The sequence below is a fragment of the Amblyomma mixtum genome, chromosome 5, assembly GCF_055824585.1.
Source record: "Amblyomma mixtum isolate Tamu chromosome 5, ASM5582458v1, whole genome shotgun sequence".
Classification (NCBI taxonomy): Eukaryota; Metazoa; Arthropoda; class Arachnida; order Ixodida; family Ixodidae; genus Amblyomma; species Amblyomma mixtum.
In genome coordinates this window covers 45,025,477-45,050,570 of record NC_143016.1, presented here as the reverse complement: position 1 = coordinate 45,050,570, position 25,094 = coordinate 45,025,477, and the positions used below count along the sequence as shown (strand labels likewise).

At 47.3% G+C, this 25,094-nt stretch overlaps 1 protein-coding gene across 22 annotated transcripts in view; it reads left to right on the top strand.

The window, feature by feature from the left end:
* LOC149341952 (pregnancy zone protein-like) overlaps nucleotides 1–25,094 on the top strand; it is a 156,664-nt gene that overhangs the window by 46,620 nt on the left and 84,950 nt on the right. For 21 of the 22 annotated variants that reach the window (XM_089544252.1, XM_089544246.1, XM_089544251.1 and 18 more), the window contains exon 2: nucleotides 15,608–15,671. The exons of the other annotated variant lie outside the window; for it this stretch is intronic. The gene's annotated coding sequence lies outside the window, so the exon portion shown is untranslated. The remainder of the gene's footprint in view (nucleotides 1–15,607; nucleotides 15,672–25,094) is intronic. 22 annotated transcript variants of the gene reach the window in all.

Sequence of the window (25,094 nt, the reverse complement as noted above, 5' to 3'; positions counted from 1 at the left end):
TGCAGCATCGAAGGATGTCTCTAGGTTGTTGCCATAACAGAGATAATTGTTATATCGAATTTCAGCGGAAATAATACGTAATGCCAGATCCTCAGCAGTCCTGCCGAAATTACGCGCGTGGTAGGATAGCGCCACTCGCCCGCAGAATACTGTTGCCATTTGAGAGCAATTAGGATTCGACTATTAGTAAAAGAACAGATAGTATGGATGCCCGGTCACCAGGGGGTTGAGAAGAACGAGGCTGCTCACGCGGCTGCCCGATCGAGCGTTCCTTCCCCCCGATTTCAATCAATCCCCCGGTTCTGCCGCGGCCAGCAATCATATCAATCCCGCTAATCTCTCACGCGGATATTACAAACCATCTATGCCTCTGCAGGATGGTACTGCCGGGACCCGTCAAGGGTCTTGACAAAACCGAGGAATGCCACCTTAGATAGCTCCAAACAGAGTCTTTCTTAAATCCTGCCGTACTAGAACACGTGGACCCGACATACCCGGGCAGGTGCGAATTCTGCGGGCAGTATGCTGACATATACCACATAGTGTGGGCCTGCCAGTACAATAGACATACAGCCGTTATAAGTGAGTCAATTAGGTAGTGCTGGGAGGTGGCCCTGTCCAGCTCGGACCTGGAGGTCCAGCGGGAACTGGTCCAAAGAGCACTGGCAGCTGCGGCGGCCAATGGCGTCCCGGAATGGGACTGCCGCTCAGCGTAGCGACCATTCCACCTCCCTTTCCCAAATAAGTGCATTGCTATTCGCAATGCTAGACTCTGTAGCGACACTTTATTTTATTATCTTATTGATTGAATTAGAGAGAACCAACCTTTCCAACAATTTTTTTTTTCTAGAAAATAAGCCATAGCTGCACCCAGGGGGCTTTCTGAAGGTTGTTCCGTTTCAGGAAACGTAAAGTTCGCATTATCATGTTTTTTGAAAAAGTGGTTGAGCAGTTTCAAGCTGGCTTACACGCTTAAGTTATGCGGGATTAGTGTGTTCCTTCGGCAAATAAATATAGCCGCATCAACCTGACGCATTATTAAAACGAAAGCTCTGCTCTCCGCATGCAAACCTGTAGGTCAAAACCGCTTGACAGTGACCTTCAACCAGGAGGAGGGGCTGAGAAGTTGGGTCACGTGCCTCGCTCGCCGTCGCGCCGCAGGTATACGCTCGCTCCTCGCCGCTGCCTCCATCGCCTTGAGTAACCCCTGCGCCAGAGCTCGCCGAGTAACGTGCTCAGAGTGGAGAGGGACAAAATAAAAAGCGGCTGTCTGCCAAGCCTCGCATGACGACATCATGGTTGAACAGGGTGCCGGGCCCTCGCGGCAAACGGTTTGCAATCGAAGGCAAGGAGAGTCGGATCATCCGGCTGATATAGCTCAGAGACAAGCTGCGTTACAGCGAAAACGTGCGGCCTACGATACAGAGGCGGATGAAGAACTCGACAAAAGTCGTCAGAAAGTGCGTGAACGTAAGGAGAGAAAGCTTGGCTTATGGCTTATGGGGGATTTAACGTGCCAAAGCGACTCAGGCTATGAGGGACGCAGTATTGAACGGCTCCGGAAATTCCGACCACCTGGGGTTCTTTAACGTGCACTGACATCGCACAGTACACGGGCCTCTACGATTTCGCCTCCATCGAACCCGCGTCTTACGGGCCAGTAGCTGAGCACCATAACCGCTGAGCCACCGCGGCTGATGGAGAGAAAGCGCTTAGCCAAGGCAAAACCGTGCCTAACCTTGCTTAACCAGGCGTAGCCGAGCTTTGCTCTCGTCTGACAAGGTTCAGCAGGGTTGATCACAGCCATTTTTTTTTTTCAAGCCTTCAGCAACTATCCACTCAAGATTTATTAAATCGAGCGCAGAAAAAGAGAAAAACGCTCTAGGCAAAGTCAGTCACAAAAACAACTAATTAATTGCGTCATATATTTTGTGAGCAACGGTAAGTTGTAGAGGGGCACTTGATAAAAAGGTGGCAAGTAAGAGATACTGAGAGTAGGCATTGCTGTCCGTATAGAAAGTGAAGCGCCCAGACACGCCTCGAAGTCCCATCAAGCAACAGTGCGTAAGGCGCACTCTTGAAAAAAAAAGTTACTAAAAAGGTAGTAAGTGCAGCTAAATCTGATTTCGTTTTACTACTTTTTATCAGCTATTGACTACCCTCTTCAAGGTATAGCTAGTAAAAGTAGCCCTTGCTACCTTTTTACTAACTATGGTCGCTAGTTGCTACCTAGTTAGTAGCCGTTCCTTTAATCCTAAAAGAAAGTCAAAGAATATAAACTGACACAGATTGTCGTGCTAATAAATCGTTTTTGTAGTTAAACATTTCTGCAGGGGCATATGGTTAGGAAGACTAAGCTGTTTCTATAATCTGAACTTCATAATTAACGGTGGTATCTTAGCTCAACCGGTAAGAGCCACTAGCCCGTAAATGAGAGTCTGATTTACGGAGTATATAAGACTGAGAGAGATTTTCCTACGTGTGCAACGCGCAGTGCACACTCTTTCTGAGTTGTGCTTTTCCTCGTATAATCTGTACATGTAATATGCGATAAGCGTAAATCTAAGTGTGTGATTTACGGCTAGCACGCTGTGATAGCTCTGTCTGGATTCCGGAATTAGATTGACTGTGAAGCTTTTTTTATTTTTCGAGTACGCATAAATTTGACAAGGCACGCCAGCGCACCGTACGATGAATCTAGCAACATATGCGAGTTTCTATTCATTTTCTTAGTAAATACTGCTAGCTTCCCGTTACTAACTGCAGGTAACAGTCGTTACTACCTTCCCGTTACTAACTGCAGTTACTAACAAGGTAGTAACATATGTGATAACCAGTTACTGCCCCAAAAGTTAGCAAGTACTTCTACCTTTTTTCTAAGAGCGTACCAAGAGAAACAAGTTCGGGGTTGCTGCATTTCTCGTCTTCGGCTCATATGGCACACGCACACGAAGGGAGATTGCCAGGGTTTAGCCTCTCTCAAGAATTTTCTTTCTTTGAGCGACTTCTCCGACCCTTAAGATTTGTTTCACTCTACAGTACATTTCATAGTGATGTAAGCTATATTAGTCACCTAAAAGGTGTTAATCCGGACCTGGCGTTTGGGATTGAATCGGAGGACGAAAAAAAAAAAATGTCGCCTTTTGAGGAGAATTGCAGTGCCTGTTTATTAATTGCTCATGGCGAATAAATATGAATGGCAACACAGAACACTCCAAAAAGGAGACAAAGGCTCCTTTTGATTACACTGCAAAATAGGAAGCGCATCAAGACAGGCGTCACGAAAAGCTCCTGATCGAGATAAAAACACCGGGCGGCCAGCACACGCCCGAAGCAGGAGGGAGCGACGGAAACTGGCCGCGGGCGGCGTTGGCTGGCGGGGTGATTCCTCAGGCCTTTCTTCTCTTCCCTTTGGAGTTCTCTGCAGCTTTTACGAGCGCTGTTATTATCGCACCGCCGTTTTGTTTCGCATTGGACCGCGTTCTTCCTATACCCGCACCCAGCTCTGACAGTACGTTGACTTCTTTAGTAACCAGAGCAAACACAAACGTACGTACATGAGCGTATATAATGCCACGCACAGACAGTATCAGCTTCCTCGTGTGCCAGCTACTGCCACACTGCACGCTCGCGTCTCGAAGCAACTGCAAGCATCGGAGCAGGCCAGCCGCGCGCTCCCTTTAGCGTCTCCCTTCTTCGGCCGCAGCCGCACGCACAGATTGATTGAGGCAGTCGGAAGAGGAGAGGAGCTTTTTGCTCCTTCCCCCTGGAGGTGCCCGAGAATTGTTCTTACGGCCAGTTTGCCTCCTGCAACATTGCCCCCTCGGCTGCCCCCCTGCAGTTGCAGTCGTTCTAGCTCTGGGCTCTTCACTTATTTCTAGTTCGTCGGGCCTTTCTCTCCTTCTTTCTCTTCTTTCTCTCCTCCTCTCTCAATGCGGTGGCTTCTCTGCTCCTTTCTCGCCTTCGCCAATGGCGGCAGCCGGAGCCCCCTCCCCGTGTCGACTGGTATGGCTTGTCGTGCTGCCGCGCGCAAGCCGATTCTGCTCGACGCCACCGCGTGAGGCATCCTTGGGGAACGCCGGAGCGCTAGGTAGTACATTTCCATCAAAGTGCGGCGGGCAGCGCTACAGCTATGTTCGATCGCTGCACGCCGTTGCAGAACGGCGATGTTCTTCGCCCGCTGTCCCGAATCGGCGAGCGAAGGATCGGAGAACAAGCGGGCTCGCTGCACGGGGCAGCAAATGGCTTTCGATTTACGCGGTGAGCAGGGGCGCGATCGCCGTTCGCCTCGCAATGCTTAGCAGAAGGGATTAGGTCGGTTACGCCATTTCAACGGTTCGAAGCAGCGGAAATGTGCGCGACAATTATGCGAGAAAGAAGTGGAGGGGACACTTAGGCTCCTCCCTAAGGGTACGACGCGATATCTTAATGGGTCAATGCCCATATGCAAAATTGGTGATTCTCTACTTTACATTCACAGATCTCTGGATGTCTTCTCACCACCCCTGACGCAGTGGTGCGGCGATTAAGCGATGCGGCACTGCCCTGCAATGCCAGGGACTGCCATCAGTGGGCCTTGTGCGACCGAGGTTGCTCTTGCCGAGCAGCCAACCATTAATTTGACTGTCACCTTCCATGGTGGTCCAGTTTGATCACAATCTGGTGGGTAGGTTGATCACAACGCCGCAATGTCACGTGATCTCAATGGCCCGTTTGCTGTCTAGGTTTGCTTCTCTGGATGTTTTTCGTGGAATTTTCCCTCACGGTCGACGACGCCGATGAAGCCGACGCCGGATTTTCTGCGGAACGAGCTCCTTAACGCTGTCGCGTTAGTACGGGAGTGAAAGATCTGCGGCATTGCTATGGGGGCAACGACGATAAATAGAGAAATGAATTTACAAGAGGCTGCACTTTTGACATGAAGGCATCAGAAATGGCGCTTCAACCACGCAGCCGGCTACAGCGCGGAGAGAAAAGCACAAGGGTGATTAGTGATTGAAAATTTACTCCTATTATTTTCCGGATGAAAACTGACAAGAATGTTCAGAGATGAATCCGCTCTTCGCGTAAATCGAGGAGGATATAGGCCGCACTACAGTATAGCGTCTTACCATTTCGCTTTGCAGTTTCTCTCGCTGCGTTTCAAGTGCATCAGCATGGCGTCAACAAAAACGTTCGCGTCGTGCTATACAAGGAATTTGCGGCGCTCCGTAATGCGTTCATGTTGGCTCGCGTGCTAGTACACGTGAACAAGGCAGGGGAAAATAAAAAGATAACGACGCACTAGCCACCCCTGCTTCGTTACGCTGCGCAAGGATGCGCTGGCATGTCGTAAGACAAACATCAGGAGCGTTTCTATGGCGCAAAAGGAGCGGTGGAGGCGCGCATCACACCTTCCCGGCTCTTTTATTGCGGGAATGAGAGCTTTCTCGGAGGTGGCGCACGGAACGCTAAAAGGAAAGAAAGACATGGAATGCACGCTCCAAGCGGCGGCGGCAAAACAACGTGGGCAAAACAAGCAAGACGGCAACTATTGAAAGCTTCTTGCGGAGTGAGATGCGAAGCTGTAGGGTGGAAAGGAGGGTTCCGCCGGGAGAGATGAAAGAAATGATGCCAACACAACAGGCACACACATTGCGCCTGGGATGGATCGCCTTTCCTTGACATAAAAGCGTGATGAAAGGCTCCCCTTCTCTACGGATGAAATATTGAGGGTCATTGAAAATGGAAACTGTCGGCGTGTGTGCCGACAGTTTGAGACGACGCTCGCAGTGAATGCGCTGGAGAACGGCGCAGCGACGCGACGACGCGCGATCTGAGCGCAGTATCATCTTCGTTCCATTCGGAGAGACGCCTCTTCCGTTTCATTCGAAGAGTCCGCGTTTTATGCCCTTGCTTGTCGCGCGGGAGTGCAGCGGAGAAAGATCCGCTCGTCATGTCTTGCATGGCTCCCTTTCTCTATCCTTGAAAGGCCTCAGTGGCTCCCCGGAAATGTCCGCGCTGTTTGTACAAGCTGCCCTGCGAAACTGCCGTGTGCCTTTCTAAGCGTGCTAGCGAGTGGCATGCGGCTCGGCCCCATCGCCCTCTCCATTTTCGTGGGTGGCTTGCACCAGTGTTCGGGCGCACTCTGAAAACGGGGAGAGCGTATTTTATGGGTCGCGTTTTGTGGAAGTGCTACTGCAATCAAATTTGGCAACTGGGACCGCAATCGGAGTATCAAAGTTTGGTTACGGTAGCTTGATGTTGTCACTAAGTATTGTGAAAACTAATAGACGGTAATGAGCGCCACTTCAAGGCCATTTATCTGCTGCATGTCTTGCGAAAAGTATTAAAGACAAAACATGACTATGTAGCCAGTCATTCTCCATAATTCACAGCACCGGAACATATCTGCACAATCTGGTGCGACTGAAGGGCAGGGTATGTTGCTGGGCAACTTAAAAGAAATCTACACACGCCGGCAGTCCTGTGCGGCTTGGTGACGGCAGAGAGCCTTTTGCATTTTATTGTTTCTTTCTTTTTTCCTCTGTCATCACCAAGGCGCACAGGACTGCCGGCGCGTGCAGATTTCATTTTTACCAAGAGTTGTTATTATGTCTTTCCCCCTCTCTCCTTCACTGCAGCTCTCTGGTTTTTTGTGTACTCAGGTGCGTGCCTGATACCTGGCCTACAAGAATGAATCAGTCCGTGTTTTTTTTTTGCTGCTGTGTAGTGTGGGTTCAATATGCGCCTGCGCGCTTCCCCTGTTTCTTCTGATTTCACTGCTTTTTGCCTTGATTTGCGCATGTACCCTACAATCACTGGCTTCTTGCGATTGAAGGAGGCCGTATGGGCTTTACATGATGGGAACAAAGTGCTCTTACGCAGCCTCTGTTTGCAAACAGGCTGAACAAAATGCATGCGCTTCCTTTATGCTGCGTCGCAGTTTTTATTGCTGAGGGCATCACACCAGGAAAACTTTGCTAATCGGTCGTAACGAAAGCGGGCACCTTCACAGAGGATGTCTCATTCCCTTGATGCCATAGCGGCACGTTCCATTTCTCGCGGCTGGTAGGCAGGCAGATAATCTTCGCTATGGGACGGTATGACGATGCCTTCGCACAAGGAGCGCTGTGCTCTCGCCATGAAGCCAAGACTGAAGCGTTCCTCGCGCACCACCAGCACATTTACACGCGGGACTCGCACTGGGGCTTTCTGCCGTGTGCCGCGAATCACTCGAGCGCCGTAGCCGGCGCCCTTAATACCTCCTCCCGTGCCGGAGCGGCTACAGGTCTTGCCTCCCTGCCTTTACTCACTAGCAGCGAACGGAAAAACAGTGTGGGCTACTCCCACTGGCGCAGCGCAAGCTAGTTTATTTATTCAAGCCCGCTCATCTCTTGCCGAAGAGCTACAGCAAAGGGAGCAAAATATCGCCCATACGTCCAGTGTATAGATGGACGCGAGCGTATAAATAGGGCGTCAGTCAGCATTCTGCTGCGCCGCTGGGGACAAACGGTCTCTGCCCGGGTCCGAGCGGTAAATAAATGTCCAGCGGGAGGAAGGGAGCAGAGCATCGCAGAGCGCTACTTCCCATCTATGCCGCCTTTGCTTCTGCAGCGTCGTCTCCATCGGGATGTGGCAGCGGCGGAGATTATTCAATTTGCGAAGCGCTTGCTCTTCCCTAAGTGCAGCGCTCGAAATGAATAATGCGCTCCCTTGGCTCCATGCAGCGGAATGTCGCCCGGGATTGTGCGCTTAATGCCGACAGTTTGGTTAATGTAAAACGTCGAGACGCTCGGCGATGCGCCTACGTTCGATACACGCGGAGAGCACTGCTGTTGTACTTACGTGCAGCCGTATGCGGGAGAGGTTCTGCGGTCAGGAAGCTTCACTCACTTTTACGGCCTTCTATGTGACGCTCAAAGGCGCAACGAGTTTTGCTTTTACGGGTTGCTGCCGTATTAAGGGCCTGAAATGCACGTTGTTACAAGGAGCCGGAGAACAAGAAGACCTTAACTCGGCCATCCACGTACAGAAAGTTTCGCATAAAAATTACGATTTTGTATAACATCACCGCAGCTACTTATTCTTTATTTGTCAAGAACATACGCGACTCTCAAAACATGCAAAAGTTAATGACGCCAACAATATATGCAGGAGGTAAGGATTTATTTATCCCTATTCCCACAAAGGTTGACGCTTGCAGTCAAACTGATTTTAATTGTCGTCTTGTTTTTCCGCCATAGGCAACTCACAGGGTTTCAACATTGCTATTTGGGCGGGCGTTCATACGAGACTGGTGGATAATTCAATGAAAATATATGAAATGCAAGTGCTCTGACGGCAGAAAAAGCACGCTGGGTCTCGGTGTGCAAAAAAAAAAAGAGCTATTTCGGCGCTTTCACGAAACTCGATCGCCTAAAATGCCGGCAACTATGAGGGAGCGGGCAGACTCCAATTCATGGTATCAATTCCAAGCGAGTCGGTCGCGAGGTAGCCTTGCATTAAATTTACGCTCGTCCCGAAATCCGAAGGTACGCTCCCGAATTTACGCTGTCCTGAAAGTACGATCGTCCCGAAATCATTTGATGTCGACTGTACGAGGGTTATTTCTCGCGTAGCAACAGTGCACTGAATCTGTCTGGCAACAACGACAAAAAGAATATACTTGAACTCTGCGCCGCATTGTATTTATTTTTATTTCAGTTCGTTGAAAAGAGCTTTGCACTTCAGCCTGCACTGAATAACAATTCTACTTATGAACCCTGAGAATCAAGAGGAAAAAAGAAAAATAGAACTTCTCTTATACTCCGGCAATTTCTAAAGATAAAATAAGGCAATGAAAAAAAAAAAACGACTTTAGCTCACGCTCTTGTCTTTTACATTTCAAACGGGACCGGAACCGAAGATAGAAACGCAAGGGGTTTCGTAATCGGTTTCGGAGAGTATTATATTCGCACCTGCGATTTCTGCGACGGTGAAGGACTTCTGTAATAGATTCTGTACTTGCGGTCGCCACTGTCAGGCGGGGCCTATAGAGCACATACAGAAGATAGCAAACGCCCCCAGTGAGCTATCTCAGCTTGCGGACTAGGCCAGAAACTGAAGCGCCGGATTCCCAATAGAAATATTGACCGCGGAATCGGCGCCATTCCTATTTCACTCCCGTCGGTCTTCCATCACATGCGCGTTTTCTGCTATTGGCGTTTCATCTCCACCCACCTAGTGCCGAATCAACAGCGCTTATTTTTTATTGTTATTTTGTGTTCCATCCTTTTGTGCTTGTTTACCTTTCCACATCGAGTTGCCTGGACGAAAAAAGGAAAAGAGCAGAAGATGTCATTCAAAACGAGTTCGAGGTTGTAGGCCGACAGCTGAGAGCTCGGCGCAAAAGGCGCTGGAACTGGCGATGGTGTGGCGAGGGCGGTGTATTGTGGCACTGGCTTCGATTCCGGCAGAAGGAATGCAGGGAAGAGGAGAAGGGAAATGGGCAGGGTAAGTGAGAGGGACGGACAGAGGTGGTGAAGAGGTAGGGTGTTTTCGATCTTCCCCTGCAATCTCGACGGGGAAAGAAGTAAAATAACTTTCCAGCCAACTGCCGTTCCTCTATTGTTTTGCTTCTTTTCTTATTTCCTTCCGTCCAGCCTTGGGAATCTAGGGACCATGATTCTTGCAAACACACATCGCGGCAAAGGCGATGGAGGAGTGCGCTTTGACGAGGGCGGCGATGATGCGAACGATAAAGTGATAACCTCAGTGTGCGCGCAGTGCCTTTCTGCACGGCTGCTCGGTAGCTTTTCCGCCATTTCTTGCGATGCCCGCCCTTCTCAAACATTTGCTTGGCCTGTGACCTCCGATTTCTTCCTTTGCTGCATTTGTTTGTGCGCGTGCGTCATCGTCCACCATCACTACCTATAGGAAGCGTGTCTGCTATAAGAAAAGGCGATAGATTTCGAATCCCAAAGACGTTTCCTCCCACGGCTCCCACAAGCTGATGGAAACAGTGCGTCGAGTTCTTCCGGTGCCGGAGGAGCGCCACGGCGCGGGCCACCCTCTGACTCCATGCCATCGCGCATCAACCTAAGAGTGCGCTGGGCGCTTGCTATTGCGACCTCCTCTCCTCTGGACCTAGCTACTAACTCTCGATTGCGACACTGCGTGCAGTGCAAGGGGTGTGCATAGGAATGGGGAGTGCAAAAAAGAGAAAGAATGCCTGGTGGGCTGCTCGCCGAGGGTGGCCGCGGTACGCAATTCCCTCTCTACGCTCCACCTTCGTCATGAATCACTGGCGATGAGACATCGGTTGCGATGCGGAAGTCCCGAACGTGATCTCGCGGCAATGAGCCGCACATGCTCGTCTTGCTCCTTGAAGAGTCCATACCACCTGTGGGGTCTTCTTCCTCTCTAGAGGGTGTAGGCGCGGAGTGAGACAATAGCCTTGTTAAGAGGCTTCGTCGCGTTTGTCCTCGTCGTCACTGTCTTCCGCCGAATTGCGATGTGCCCTGAGTTTATCCCCTTTCGCTCGGAAGCAGTTGCATTCGCTGTTGAAAGTCTGTTACCTTTGACGCTAGCTACACGGTAAATGATGGAAAGAGGTGCCAAAGCTTTTTCGCTGGTTTGAGACGAAGTGCGGCGTTGTCGGCTTGGAGTCGCCAGTGTGGATTAATCGTGTATCATGGCGGAGTTTTCGAGGAAGACCCAAGACGAACTGCGAAGAGTTTCCTGCCCCAAACTTAAAGGGAACAGGTTTGGCAAAATCGTCCGGTTTTTAAAAACCTACACAGCAATTTCTTGTCCTTTGAGAAACAGTTCGTCCTTTGTAAACGGGGCTTATTTTCAGTTCAAGTACAGACTTGACAGGGACAACATGTTATTACTTGATCGTGTTTTCAATAGACAGTGAAAGAACTCACGTCTATATCATGTTTAAATTGTTTCTCAGTCCATCCGAGCAGCTCTGTGATCCGCTTCTAAACAATGTAGGTAAATATTTTAGCAGGTTCGGAAATGGCTACGCATGATGACATATTGTGGACTCAAGTGGCTATACAAAAAAGCTTGTTCGCATTCACTCGTCCCTTTATGTTACATTTCACTGCCAACCGGTAGCAAATGCAGGCAAGTGTTCTTATGGGCGAAGAAACTATCTGAACGTGTTATTCCCATGATCGCGGAGAAGGTCCTACAGGCCAAGAACTGCCGCTATGAGCATCCCATACATTTCCAAAATGTGTTGTATTATTGCGCACCTAACGAGGCGTCGTTGCCAAGACGTTGCTGTTGGAGAGCTGCCTTCGAATAGGCATTGCACATCGCCGTTTTTTTCTTTTATTTCTCTCGTGCGCACCCATTCTTTCATACGGCGCACATAAGGCTTCAAACCGCACGCTGACATTTTTATCTACAGGGCGAGAGAAAAATAGTCTTGCTGAGTTAAAAAAGCTGATTCTTGAATTGTACAGCATTCCGAGCAGGCCGGCCTTAAAGGTCCGTAGTTTTGAATATTTTAATTTATCGCTTTTATAGCTGGCGAAGTTCTTGCCTGTTTTCCAAGGGGGTAAAGGTGTACGTTGCACACGTAGCACAAGGAGAGCGGTTTGCATAATGCATTCGCTACAGCCCAGCAACCACTTTTTGAGAGCGAACGCCATTCCTACGAGAGTTCTGACTGCATCGTAGATGTATAACACTACCGCATTTTCGAGCGCCTCAGTATCAGTTGCCGGACATGTGTGGAAAATGTTTTATATACCGGAAAACAAACGCAAAACGGAAGTGTCAAATCTACTGACCAGGTTATCACAACCGATGCCAGTTTCTCTCTCCACGCATCGACGTTTATTATTGATACGAGCACGTGGATTGTATGTCTTGACCATTTCATCTTTATATGGCGCAAAAAAAGAAATTACCTTAACTGCCAGTGGGCACTTCTACAGTAGTAAATTTATTTCTCAACGTGGCAACTCTAGCCGAGCACTCTGGTACCTAGTGCTGCGTATCGACTGCTCTACAATGAGCATCAAATTTAGAGATAAATTTTGTAGGAGTCAGTTCGGATAGCCGAGCAGTGAAATTGCTTTTCCTAAAATGAAACTTGAGGCAGCCCGATCGGGTGCTGTTATTCCTAGAGGTCCGTTTCGTGAAGGCATGCTTCAGGCTCGGCGGGAAAACGCAAAAACGCAAAAACAGCAAAACAAGGACGCATCGCAACTTCGAGGACTCTTCGTGACAAACACTGGCAGAGAAAACCCAACGCGTCCCCGTTTGTACGGTGTCTACATAACGCTTTCGCAACTGGAATTCCCCGGAAGTTGCGCGTGAAAGTGCATCCGCGCGCGCGCTCTATCCTCTCGTATAAACGGAAAGAAGCGCGGAAACACGATAACCGCTGCTGTTTCATGGCATAGAAGAGTTTTCTCAATATTGTACTTTTTCTGCTGCTCTCGAGTTGCCGAGGCAACGTTCGGTTGCCTTGAAAAACATCGAACATTTCTCCTTCCGACAGTCCCTTTCGGGTGACTCCTTTCCCTTGCTTCCTTTTCATTTCTTTGTACCTGCTTATGGGCTTCGGCGCAACGCACGCGTGCTCTTCCGCTGAAGTGTCGAGCAGTGCGATAGTATATCGGAGTGTGGTGCTGCAAGGTCTCTCAATTTTCTTCGTGTGAAATAATGTTTTCCCGTGTTGAGTCAATATCGGCTTGTGCCATTCACTGATGCATCCTTTCTTTCGAAACATATATTGGGTCGTAATTTGTCATATATCGCACAGCTTGTTTTTTACGAGGCGAACGCATTTCAGAAGTTTTGGCTCGTAGACCACGACTTCTTTAGCGATGGGAGCAAGATATCGCATTCTGAAATGAAAGTGGACATCCCCTCTTTCTCAATGGTAGAGTAGTAATCGATGTACTTCGCGTGTTCTTTTTTTTACCGCGGTTTGCGTAGGAAATGATCAAAATGCAGAAAGTGAAGTTTTATTTATTCGTGCATAATAATGGACGTCTTGGGTGTAGAAAATAATGCACTTTACAACTTGTCGCTTGATAAAATTAAAAAAATGTACATATTTTTGTGAACTTTGAAAGTTTGCCGCTGTTTCTTTTTTTTTTTTTCAAATAACTACGTGCGAACACATTCAGACATTAAGACCGTAGCTGTGGTGCTGTTTCTTCGTCGGTATTCCTTCAAGCCGCTTTTAGACGTCGAAGTACACCAAGTAGCGGAGGTGAAATTTTTGCTTTGAGGCATTCTCCAGCGAATCATAACTCTTGCCTCCAGTGGTGTTATTTTTCCTCTCCTTAACTCTGTTTGCTTTAGGCGTACGCATTATTGAGTTGTGCAGCTATTTAGGACCAATTTATCCACTGCACTGGGCTTCTTCCCCGGAAAACCTCGACGTTAAAGGAAGCAAAATAAAACAAAAGAAAAGGTGAAAAGCTGAAGAAAAATACAAGACATTTCGAGTGAAAGCCTTCGGTTCTACCTTCTCCTGCACTTTTTTTGTTTCGACCAGAAACAGAGGGCAGACGAAGGTCCCGCACAGCTACGCACCGAGCATTTCTTCGAGACGATGCCGTTGTTGCGCTTATAAGTGAGCAAAGGAGGGCGACGAGAATGGCAGTTGCTTCCGCCGTTTTGGTCCGCCAGAGAGGCGCACCAACACTTTACCTTGTTTACTTTGCCTCAGAATAGTCCGTACTTTTCCTCTTGTGCATTTCCTTAAGAGTCTATTCTGGCGCGGGTGACTTCGAACTCCCATGTCATTATAATTACTTTTTTTTTCTTACCGCAAGAATGAGGCGGGTAGAAACAAAACGGATGCCATGCGTTCGAAAATTTTCGTGGCTTAGGCTACATTCGGGAAACGGAAACTTTTTTTTTTTTGGGGGGGGGGGGGGGGGGGGAGGGGGCAAAGGAAGCGTAACTTTGTTAGCGCACTCAATAAATGACTTCTGACCGCTGGCCTCAGGAACATAAAAAAGAGAAAGCGTATTTGATCGACTGACTGCTGCGCTCATTTCCTTCTTTCAAGCTCTTTTTTAGTGGGAAAGCACTCACACGCTCGCCAAACTCGATCACGAATCTTTTCAACCAATCTTACGGTCTTGAACCGTTACCTAGCAACAGCGACGCCACGTTGAGTTTCTTGTGTGTTAAATAAATGAATAAAAAATTAATGAAATGAACATTGCCGCGACTGGGCGTCAAACCCGCGGCGGCGCTAACAGATCAGCTTCGCTGGCCAGTGCACCAAAGCACTGTGCTATAGCCGCTGCCGATCACGCCAAACTGCAACACACTCTCACGCAGTGCATTGTACACCGTCGTCTTCCATCTGCGGCGTGAAGAGATCAGATCAGCTTAACCTCGGTCTGAGCTTAACCTGGGTTTGAGCTTAACCTTAGTCTAATATCGTCGCCAGACGTGCGACTGCCCCAGCAAAGCAAAACCAGGAGCCAACCAGGCTAAACACATGCTCTCGCACGTCTACTGGGTTTAAGTTTAACTACGTTAAAACCCTACCATTTTATTAACTTAGCTCCTGAGGACATGCCAGAAAATAATGAAACGACAGGAAATGAATATCGCCGGGGTTTCACTGAGTTCAACGAAGGCCCACATAAGTCACTTGAGTTGTGCCTACTAGAAAGCATGCACCTTCTTAAAGAAAGAATAAATAGAACTTGGTTGTTATAAGCGCAAAAAAAACGCAAAAAATTCAGGGGCCATTTTGAGGACCTAAAGTGCGCGAGGCGAAAGCCTATCCACGCAACTTTGGCCGCACGGCCGTTGGCACACACGAGGCGGCAATGGGGCGACTTGGTTCGGCTAGCCATGACTAATTGGGTCACCATGACTTACTAGTCATGATTGGTTAATGACTAACTAGTCATGACTAGTTAATTGATGACTGGTTAATGACTAGCTAGTCATGACTAATTAGTTGATGACTAACTAGTCATGATTGGTTAATGACGAACTAGCCATGTCTGGTTAATGACTCGCTAGCCATGACAAACCAGTCATGACTCACCAGTCATAACTACTGATGACTGGTTAATGACTAACTAGTCATGATTGGTTAATGACGAACTAGTCATGTCTGGTTAATGACTCGCTAGCCATGACTAACCAGCCATGACAAACCAGTCATGACTCACCAGTCATAACTACTGATGACTGTTTAATGACTAACTAGACATGACTACTTAATGACTAACCAGTCATGACAAATCAGTCATTAGTCATGACTAACCAGCCATGACTAACCATGACTTGACTAACTAGTCATGACTAACCAATCACGACTAATTAGTTATGAGTGATTAATGACTAACTAATGACTAATAAGTCATGACTGGTTAGTCATCACTAGTTAGTAATTAACCAATCATGACTAACTAGTCATGAGTGGTTAATGACTAGTTCAAATGCCAAATGAGTAGTTAATGACTTCAAATGCCAAAGGCCTTGGTTCGATTCTCTGCCTCGACAGTTTTTTTTTTCAAGTAGTGACGCCGAAACGCGGACACATCTGCCGACACGGCTGCTAACGACCGTGTGAGTCATTAAAGGCTTTCGCCTTAATATAATCGGAACGCACCGTTTCTTTGGTTCCTTGCAGGTGCTGCACAGTCTACGGAAAGGTGTCTAAGGCTGGCTTGGACGCAAGAAAACTAGCACAAACGGTAAGCCGTTTCTTTTTTCTACGCGCTAGTGAATTAACTAAACAAGGTGACTTCGAGTTGACCTATCCGAAAGTTTGTGATTTAAACACATCTTGGAGCGATCAAGAGCGGGTGAAATCTTCGATCTTAGCTTTAAAATTACCACACGCTCCTCACATTGCCATCTTGCCGATAGATGGTGGTGGCCGTCATAAATTTTCATGAACTCTCCAGATAGACGAAGGCACTGACCTCAAGTATTCTGGGAGCGTTTTTCCGTCATGACGCCAAATATACGAGTATGCCTTGTTGCTTCGTTTTCTAATCGGTCTTCTATAATCAGTTCGCTTTTATCATTCCTAGCGTTTGTCCCAGCCATCTTTTGCTCGGCATTTGTAATCAGTCATTTCTATCTTTCGTGATTAAGCTGAATGATTTTTCTGCAGAGAGGAAACAAGAATAAACGCGCTAGGCATAATCGGAACAGGCACACTTGAAACACTTCACACACGAGCGCGGATTACGGATGTAGTATAGATGGAAACTTGGGCGAGTTTGTATAGCTGCATATTGAGTGCAATGGCGCAACCGGACGAAAGGTAGAAACAACAAGAACAGCGCTCCTATATGTTGTTTCCTAGCTATTTCTGCCTTTTTATCCGTTTGCATCCCAATATGCAGTTAAAGAATCTCGCAAACTTACAGTTCCTTGGGCTTAGAAACAACTCCGCCGTTAGTCACATCTGTTCTATAGGTTCACTAGGTTCACTGCTAAGTTCTCACGACTTCGCCCGCGTCTCGTTGTAGCGCACTGCGTAAGACAAATGTCAAAGCAGATCGATACATCGGTGGGTGTGAAACTAGACCAAATGCAGAAGGTTTCACCTCAACTCGACACTGTGACGTCTTATGAAATGATAAGGTTTGGTTTGGTTTATTGGGGTTTAACGTCCCAAAGCAACTCAGGCTATGAGGGACGCCGTAGTGAACGGCTCCGGAAATTTTGACCACCTGGCGTTCTTTAACGTGCACTGACATCGCACAGTACACGGGCCTCTGGAATTTCGCTTCCATCGAAATTCAGCCGCCGCGGCCGGGATCGAACCCGCATCTTTCGGGTCAGCAGCCGAGCGCCCCCGGGGCGGGGTGAAATTATAAAGGTACTGCGGCAAAGTCAGCATGCCGTATAATACCAAGATTACAAATCATCTCAGCACTCCTCGTACTTTTCGTTATTGGACTCGTTACTTTGGCGTTATTAATTACGGTCCTCGCAGATAGCATTAGCGGCACAAGGCATTTCCCAGATAATCTTCTGAAGAGATTTCGCCACTGTATTTCAGGTTTTTGTAGGTCGCTCTAGTTCGAGCGGATTTCGTCAAGGCAGCTAGAATGTAAGACCCGAACGTGCCGACTGCTTCGGGCCAGAGCATTCGCTACACCTGGAGGTACTTTTTAGCTGGAACAAATTAAAAAAGAAAGAAAAACTGCAGCAAGTGATGCAATGGCGGAGGACTGCGACTTTCCTCCTGTATCAAATACTTTTTCTCCTGATTTTCCCTGGAAAAGAAACGAAGGAGAACGCCTCCGCGTGTTGAGAAATTCTGACAATAAATCAGTGAGATCGCCACAGCTGGTGCTGCGAAAACATTTCACGTCGAAATTAGCTCTTTCCCCGTGCCTCAAGACTTTGCTCTCAATTACGACAACTTTTTTTAATCTCCTCTTTATCGAATTATCTTACTTTTTTTGTTTGCCTTCCAGTATCATCGAAAGTATAATTCATCTCCCTGCGCCTCCCCCCACCCGGGAGCGCCGAGGAGGTTTTGTTTCTTATTTTCGAAAATTAAGTTCTGAAGAGTGGAGCGAAAGCGGATTACCGTCTCCGCTTCTCCGGCATTGCGAATAGAATTCGTTGTTTGCCCCTTTTACTCCCGAATCACACACCTACTCATTACCTTTCTCCCCGGTTTGTTTTCCGTGCAATCGATATTTCTGTTTTTGTTCGCTCAAATATCACCCCCTCCCCCCCCCCCCCCCCCCCCCTTTCTCACTCATACACACGAAAACACAGAAGATCGAAAAACACGTGAAGTGCTTTCATTTAAGCTCTACTTTGTTTCCTAGCGTGCCAACTTCTCACTGTAAATAGTGACTCCATCTTTCTCCGAAGGCAGGGAACCTCGTAGATAATTAGGCTAGCTCGCTCGCACATAGGCTGGATTGCAGCTATGAATAAAACAGCGAGGGACGCACGAATGATTTATCCCCTCATCGGCAGTCGTTTAATATTTACGTCCGAGCGCGCGCAGCCGAGCTCCGGCCTGCATTTCGAAATTTTGGCAGGTGCAGCGCGACAATCCATTGCCGGCTTACACATACACCCACCTTACATTCCGCAGTGCTGGAGCCGCGCTGTACGGGTGCCATGCGAAGTAGGCGGACGCACAATATCGCACGCTCGACCTCTACACTGGGACCTAGATGCGCCACGCGCTGGCTTCAGCATCCCTTAGGTCGCTTGCATGCTTGCATGCTTTAACAGAAATGTGCAGTCAGCCGCTAAACCTCGCGGAATGCGTGTGTGCGGAAAAATACTTGTTTCAGCGCCACCACGCAAGCCAATCGCTCGCAGTGTCTCCAGGTATAAGGCGACGTGCATGCTTCATCTGCTCGCATCAACACTAGGCGAATGTGTTGTGGGCAGCGATGCACTAAATTTGTTCCCGAACAAGCACTTCCCGTAAAGTTTGGCTGCTGACTGCACATGAACTTGTGTTCTGGCAATGCTGTACTAGCTGAGTAGACTATCGTGAAACTAACTTCTCGACACGGCCTTGGATTGCGACAACTGTAACAGGGGGTGTCATACTTTTCTGTTTTGCCGTTGTCAGTTCGACGCATGGGAACCGTTAAGTTGTACGTCATACCGCACGCGGCCCTGCCTCAACGAAAGGCATTGTTGATTGTCACAAACCTTAATCGTTTGCTTATCACAACCGTAGTTTTCCTATTGAAGCGCATAGCGCCACTCAAGCTATTGAGCTTATTGGCACACATAGGCAGAAACCTTTGGTGGGACAGCTCGCAGACTCGATACGTTGCTGTATTCGGTGGCATGTATATGCGTGCTCGAAGCATTAGTTGTACAATGCAGGGAAATTTTGGGCGCATTCAAATAATTCCGCGCAGCCTCCTGTATTCAGTCACAATGCATGTCTGCTGGCTACTAATGCCTTGAATACGGGCGATGCAACTTAATTTACGAGCCTTTCAGTACTTTCTAACTGACATGAAGGTTGTGCTAACTATTATTTCAGTTTTGTTCTAGTCCACCAATAGTTTGTAAGACTTCGTGTTCCTCCATCTGCTTAGTTTGGGCCTAGCTCGTTTCGTTGCTCGTTGCAAATCCATAGTAATTCTGCCCATAAGCACCATGTGCGGCTAACTTTGATTAGCTTCATCACCACTGAATGCCTTTTTGAAAAAAAAAAAAAAAGCAGCTGACTCATGGCCTTGCTTCATTATTTTATTTTTTTCCCTCTTAGATAAACTGCATGCGGATGAGATATTTTTCATCTTAGGCTTAATTAACACTGCTCCTCGTTCCTGGCTCAAGCCTCCTTGCCGCCGAAAATTACCTTCCGCAAAGAAAGCAAGAACCGACAGCATTATTTAGACATAAAAAACACAACCTTAGGATTGTTGGCTTCCGTCATGTACGTCATAACGTGGCCCTCTTTTGGTTTCTTGTTGTTTGCAGCTAAAGTAATCACGATGAGCAATTAGTGAAAAAGATATGCTAATTTACGCCCACCAATCCTCGAACTCGCTTAACTGCTTTTTTTTTTAAATAACAGGGTAGAAAAATGGAAACAGATATATACTTCAAAACACAGACACGCAAGGAAAGAAACATTGACGAAGGCGCGTGTAGGGCAAAACTTCACGGTCAGACACAATTCAAGACCGAAGCAGCTTTTTCCCGTCAAAGGTTCCCCTTCCAGCCAGTGGCGTAGATCGATTCTCATGAACATGCTAGCGTGGCAATGCAGTGAGCGCCGTAACAATGCAGGGAGGGGACTATCCACGACCATGGAGGGAGGGGGGAGAGAGAGAGAAATAACTTTGTTGACCAAGGTACTTAGGACACATAGGTCCCTGGATCTCCGCATGGCCTCACTGTACTGTATGTTCATGAGTATTTTTATTTATTATTATTTATTACAAATACCTTCAGGGCCCGTTGGGCGTTATCGTGAGGGGTTTACATGCAAGCACAAAGTTAAAAGGAAGAGCACGAGCACAAGCAACAAATCAGTTATAAAACGGAAACACAAACAACTATTAACTAAAAACGGAAGCCAACACATTAAACAAGAAGCAAGGTATCCAATTACAAAAGCTTTACACAATTCAGAAAGCGAACGCTGCAAGCGTGAAATAAATCAGATTGATGTGATGCTGTCATGGCAGATGACAAATAGGGTGCAGACATTATCTCATCCGAGAGCGAATTCCATTCGTTTATTGTTCATGGAAAGAATGAAAACTTAGATACATTTATGCGACTTTGAAATGGCCTGATTTTTTTTTATTGTCTCGTCTCTTGGACTGATAATGAGGTTGTTAAATATATGCTTTTGTCGATTCCAGTGTTGTCGCTGGTAATATTATATGAACACTTTAACCTGAACTTCTCTCTGCGTGCGGACAGCAGCGTCCATCCAAGGCTTTCTGTGATTTGCGAACGTCTAATACAGTAGTTGTAGACGCCTGTAACGAATCGTGCTGTTGAAGGACGAGGGGAGATTGCGCTAGAAAAGCTAGCCACCCTGTATTATACGCAATGCATTATGACCTCGAGCGTACCAGAAGCTTGGAAGAACGCTAAAATAATCCTAATCCATAAGAAAGGAGACGTCAAGGACTTTAATTACTGACCGATCAGCTTACTGTTCGTTGCTACAAGGTATTTACTAAGGTAGTCGTTAATAGAGTCAGGGCAACCTTAGACTTCAATCAACCAAATGATCAGGCAGGCTTTCGGAAAAGATACTCGACAATAGACCACATTCACACTATCAATCAGGTGATAAAGAAATGCGCAGAATATAACTGATCCCTCTATATAACCTTCATTGATTACGAGAAAGCATTTAACTCAGTGGAAACTTCAGCTGTCACGTAGGCATTTGCAGAATCACGGTGTAGAAGAGTGTTATGTGCAAATATTGGAATATATCTATAACGACTGCACAGCTACCATAGTCCTGCATAAAGTCAGCGATAAAATTCCAATAAGGAAAGGTGTCCGGCAGGGAAACACGATATCGCCAACGCTATTCACCGCCTGTTTACAGGAGGTATTCAGGGGCCTGAAATGGGAACAGCTGAGAATAAGAGTTCTTTGTTCTTCTTTATTCAGAGGTTACCCCGCAGCTCCCGAAGGCGTTGCAGCAGGGGGATTACAGCATTGAAAAAAAAAAAAATACATCTACATGAGTACAGTACACCTGCATTTCACTCAGTCGATTTCATTCACCAATTATTTTAACAAAAAAGAGTTTGCGTAGGTGCCAGTCCTTGAGTGATACTCGCGAATTTTGAGACTATGGTCTGTTCGCCTGGAAAGATAGTGAGGCTCTTTCAGATAGGTTTCTCTATTAATACCGGTTTTATTAAGAAATATTGTGTATAAGAGCTAGGACAGGGTTAATTGGAGAGACATGGGAGAGGCCTTTGCTCAGCAGTGGGCGTAGTCAGGCTGCTGATGATGATGATAAGAGTTTGTCTTAGTTTTCTTCGGCGGGAGGCAAGTAGTTCCCAGTTCAGCTGATTCTTCATGGTACGTACGCTCTCCTGCCTTCGGAATCGTCCTAAAACAAACCTGGAGAATACCTAGGTAATCTGAGATTCGCTGATGGCTTTGCCTTGCTAACTCACTTAGGAGATGAACAGCAAGACATGATCAATGAGTTAGGCAGGCAGAGCAGAACGGTGAGGCTAAAAATTAACATGCAGAAAACCAAAGTAATGTTCAATAGTCTAGCCAGGGAACAGCAGCTCGCAAATGGTAGCGATGTGCTGGAAGTAGCAAGAGAATATGTCTACTTAGGGCAGGTAGTGACCGCTGATCCGGATCATGAGAGGGAAACAACTAGAAGAATAAGAATAGGGTGGAGCGCATTTGGCAGGTGAATGGCAGTTTACCAACATCTCTCAAGAGAAAAGTATACAACAGATGTATCATACTTGTGCTCACCTATGGGGCAGAAATTTGGAGGCTAACGAAAAAGGTTCAACTTAAACTAAGGACATCCCAGCGTTCTATGCAAAGAAAGGTGTAGTGTTAAGAGACAGGAAAAGGGCAGAGTGGGTGGGGGTTCAAACACGGATTAATGACACCACAGTCGAAATTAGGAGAAAGAAATGGGCTTGGGCAGGACGTGTAATACGAAGGCAAGATAACCTATGGTCCTTCAAGGTGACAGACCGGATTCCAAGGGAAGGGAAGATTAACAGGAGGTTGCAGAAAGTTAGGTGGACGGCTGTGATTATGAATTTCGCGGGGATATAGTGGCCTCAGCTGGGAAAGGACAGGGTTAATTGTAGAGATATGGGAGAGGCCTTTGTCCTGCAGTGGCTGTAATCAGGATGATGATGATTATGAGCCTGTTCTGGTTACTTCGCACGATTTAGGTGAGTGCAAGAGTCATAACTTTGTAGTTTTTGTAACCGAGTAAAGATGCTCGAAATATTTATACAAATCGTCTATAAGAGCAGGTTATAAGCATGTAAAACGCAAATTAGCGAATTGAAAGAAGGCATGCGGGATAGCATGCAGGCACGCCGATGTGAACAGCAACGACCAATGGGGGACCGACTGCGGCGTTATATCTGCTGCCTCATTACGGCTTGCTGCTTTACTCCTGCATAAAGCCCACAGTTATGATTCACCAACCCTTGAATCCCTGACAAGTCCAATGCAGGCAGCATGTGGGCACGCGCCTTTTGCAGCCCCGCCCCGGCCAATGTTTGACCTACGTACAGAGGCTTTGTGTGGGCAGCCTATAATGGGCTGACGAGGTTTTCCCGGACTCAGATGACATTTTGTTCGTGGCTGCCTTCACATAACCAAAAAGATACCGATGTGGTCAATATGTGGGCACGCCTGTTTCCTAGCCCCGCCTCGGCTGATGTGAGACTCACCGTAGTTTAGTGTGGGCAGGCCCATTTTGGCTTGAGGAGGTTTTTCTCACACAGAGCCAACATTTATGCTGTATCTGCCCTCAAGTTTCCAACAAGGGACCGATGTGGGCTGGATGCAGGAAATTCATCTGCGTTAGCCCTAGCAACGCCGATATGGGACCCATGTAGTATCTACAGCGACAAGCCCAATTTGGGCTTGCCCACTTATTCTCCATCGGGGCCCAGCGTAGATATTAAAGGGGTTGCCCCAGCCCTACTTGTACAAGTGAGACCGGCAGGGACCCCACATCGTGTGCTACTTCAGAAGATAGCATTAAGCAACTCCTTTCCGCAGTTTTTCGTTTCTCACTTAAGAAATGTGTTTCCAAGCAAAAAAAAAAATGCACACAAACGACATAAAGACGGCTTTAGATTTGTATATAAAAAAAGACAACAGCCAGGAGATTCCTTTTTCTTTTTGATACGGACACGTTCCCCATAGTGCAACTAAGAAGAAAAGTAAGCGACATTTCCACAACCGTTTGTGGTCAGAAAAGAAAGCATACGATGGAAGGCGAGAAGAAGTAGGGACGCGGTTTATGTGCTGCTGCTTTGTTTCTCTTCTTTTTGTTTGTTCCGTTTACTTCATTTTTCATTCTGGAAAAATGGCGAAGACAACGTCAGTTCTTATTTGCATTAATTTATCTCCGAGCGGATTGAGGAGGAATGCATGCAAACACATGCTTTGCATACCCATACCGCGAAAGGTGACCATGGCCGCACGGGAACTGGGAAGCACTAAAGGCGCACCAGTTTGCGGGTGTCTATCACCGTAATTCGACTGTGCACCAGATCAACAAGTTGTCAAATACAACAAATATGCGTCTTGTGTGTGTGAAGAGTGCAAAGAATGGCATTCCTGCGCAGAGTACCTTTCTGTTTATCTTTCAACGTTGTCACCAACGTTTACAGGCACGCGCGTACCCACAATTTACAGCGAAGATGAAATGTCGTTTCTCGTCAGTGCCCCGTCATCTGGGCGCTTTTTTGTTTGGCTACCAGTGAAGCCTTAGTTTACTAAGAAGAACGGGTACTTGAGCTGGGGGGTAAAAATTGGTGCTTGTCGTCTCAAACTGGCACGGGTCGTCGTGCCGCAGTAACAATGAGGTAAGGACAGAGGACCGTTGCCAAATGAAGTAAAATATAATCTCGCAGTCAGGCGTAAATCGATTTCTCCTTAACCATGACGCGCTTTTACTATTCCAAAATTGCCGCTTCTCATCTCCGGTCAGTATAACGCTAACATACACTTGGACACATGCTTCATCGAATTTGAAGACACAAAACTTGGACCGCGTCTGCTCTCTAAATTAAACTCCAGTACCGACGAAGAACCTGCCTGGTGGAGTCATGATGAGTAGAAAAAGCATACGCAATGACGTCCGCTGAGATGACATTGCAGTGGTATAATGTAAACATCAGCACAGATTGTACATGGATAAGCATAGCAAATATACTGTACTAGCTAATAAAACAGTCCCGTCAGTTTTACAAAATGACCTCCTACAGGGTGTTGAATCCGACCGACGCACACTTAGTTATCTCACTTTGTTGAACACGTTGGTGAAAAGCGTTAGTCCGACTTTCTCCGGTACTTTCATTCGCAAGAAGAGGAGGGGTTTGTCGTGGTTTTTTCCAGGAAGACATGGATAAACTCTATGCCACAGCGTGCCTATGACTAACTTGGATCTGAGGCAACCTGCAGTAATGCATTTTCTCATTTCGACAGGGAAACTGCAGCCCTAGCCCAGCCAGCACAGGTGGCAGCTTCGAGCAGAACGCAATACGGTCTGTTCATGCAAAGAAAAATTCCCGTTTTAAAAGGCACACGCAATACACGTCAACGTGACCTGGCCACGCTTCACCATCATGCAGGACGTATCTGCGGGTGCGTTGAACGCCAAGTTTCGTAGCGACCAAACCTGCTATGTGACAGATTTGAGCATCCCTGTGAAATCACTGCAGACTGGCGTTGTGAAGGAAAACGAGACGATCGGCAAGGAGCAAGATATTGCAGGATGACCCACAATCGCGCACACTTGTCTTGCTGAAGGTTGTTGCAGAAACTAAGTTTCAAAGGTGGCTGTAGAGAGATAATCTAGTTTAGAAGCGCGCGTACGTATTGTTCCAAAAGCAATAACTCGACTGAAGGCCTCTCCTTTCTTCAAATGTACTCAGCGACAACAGCAAGGA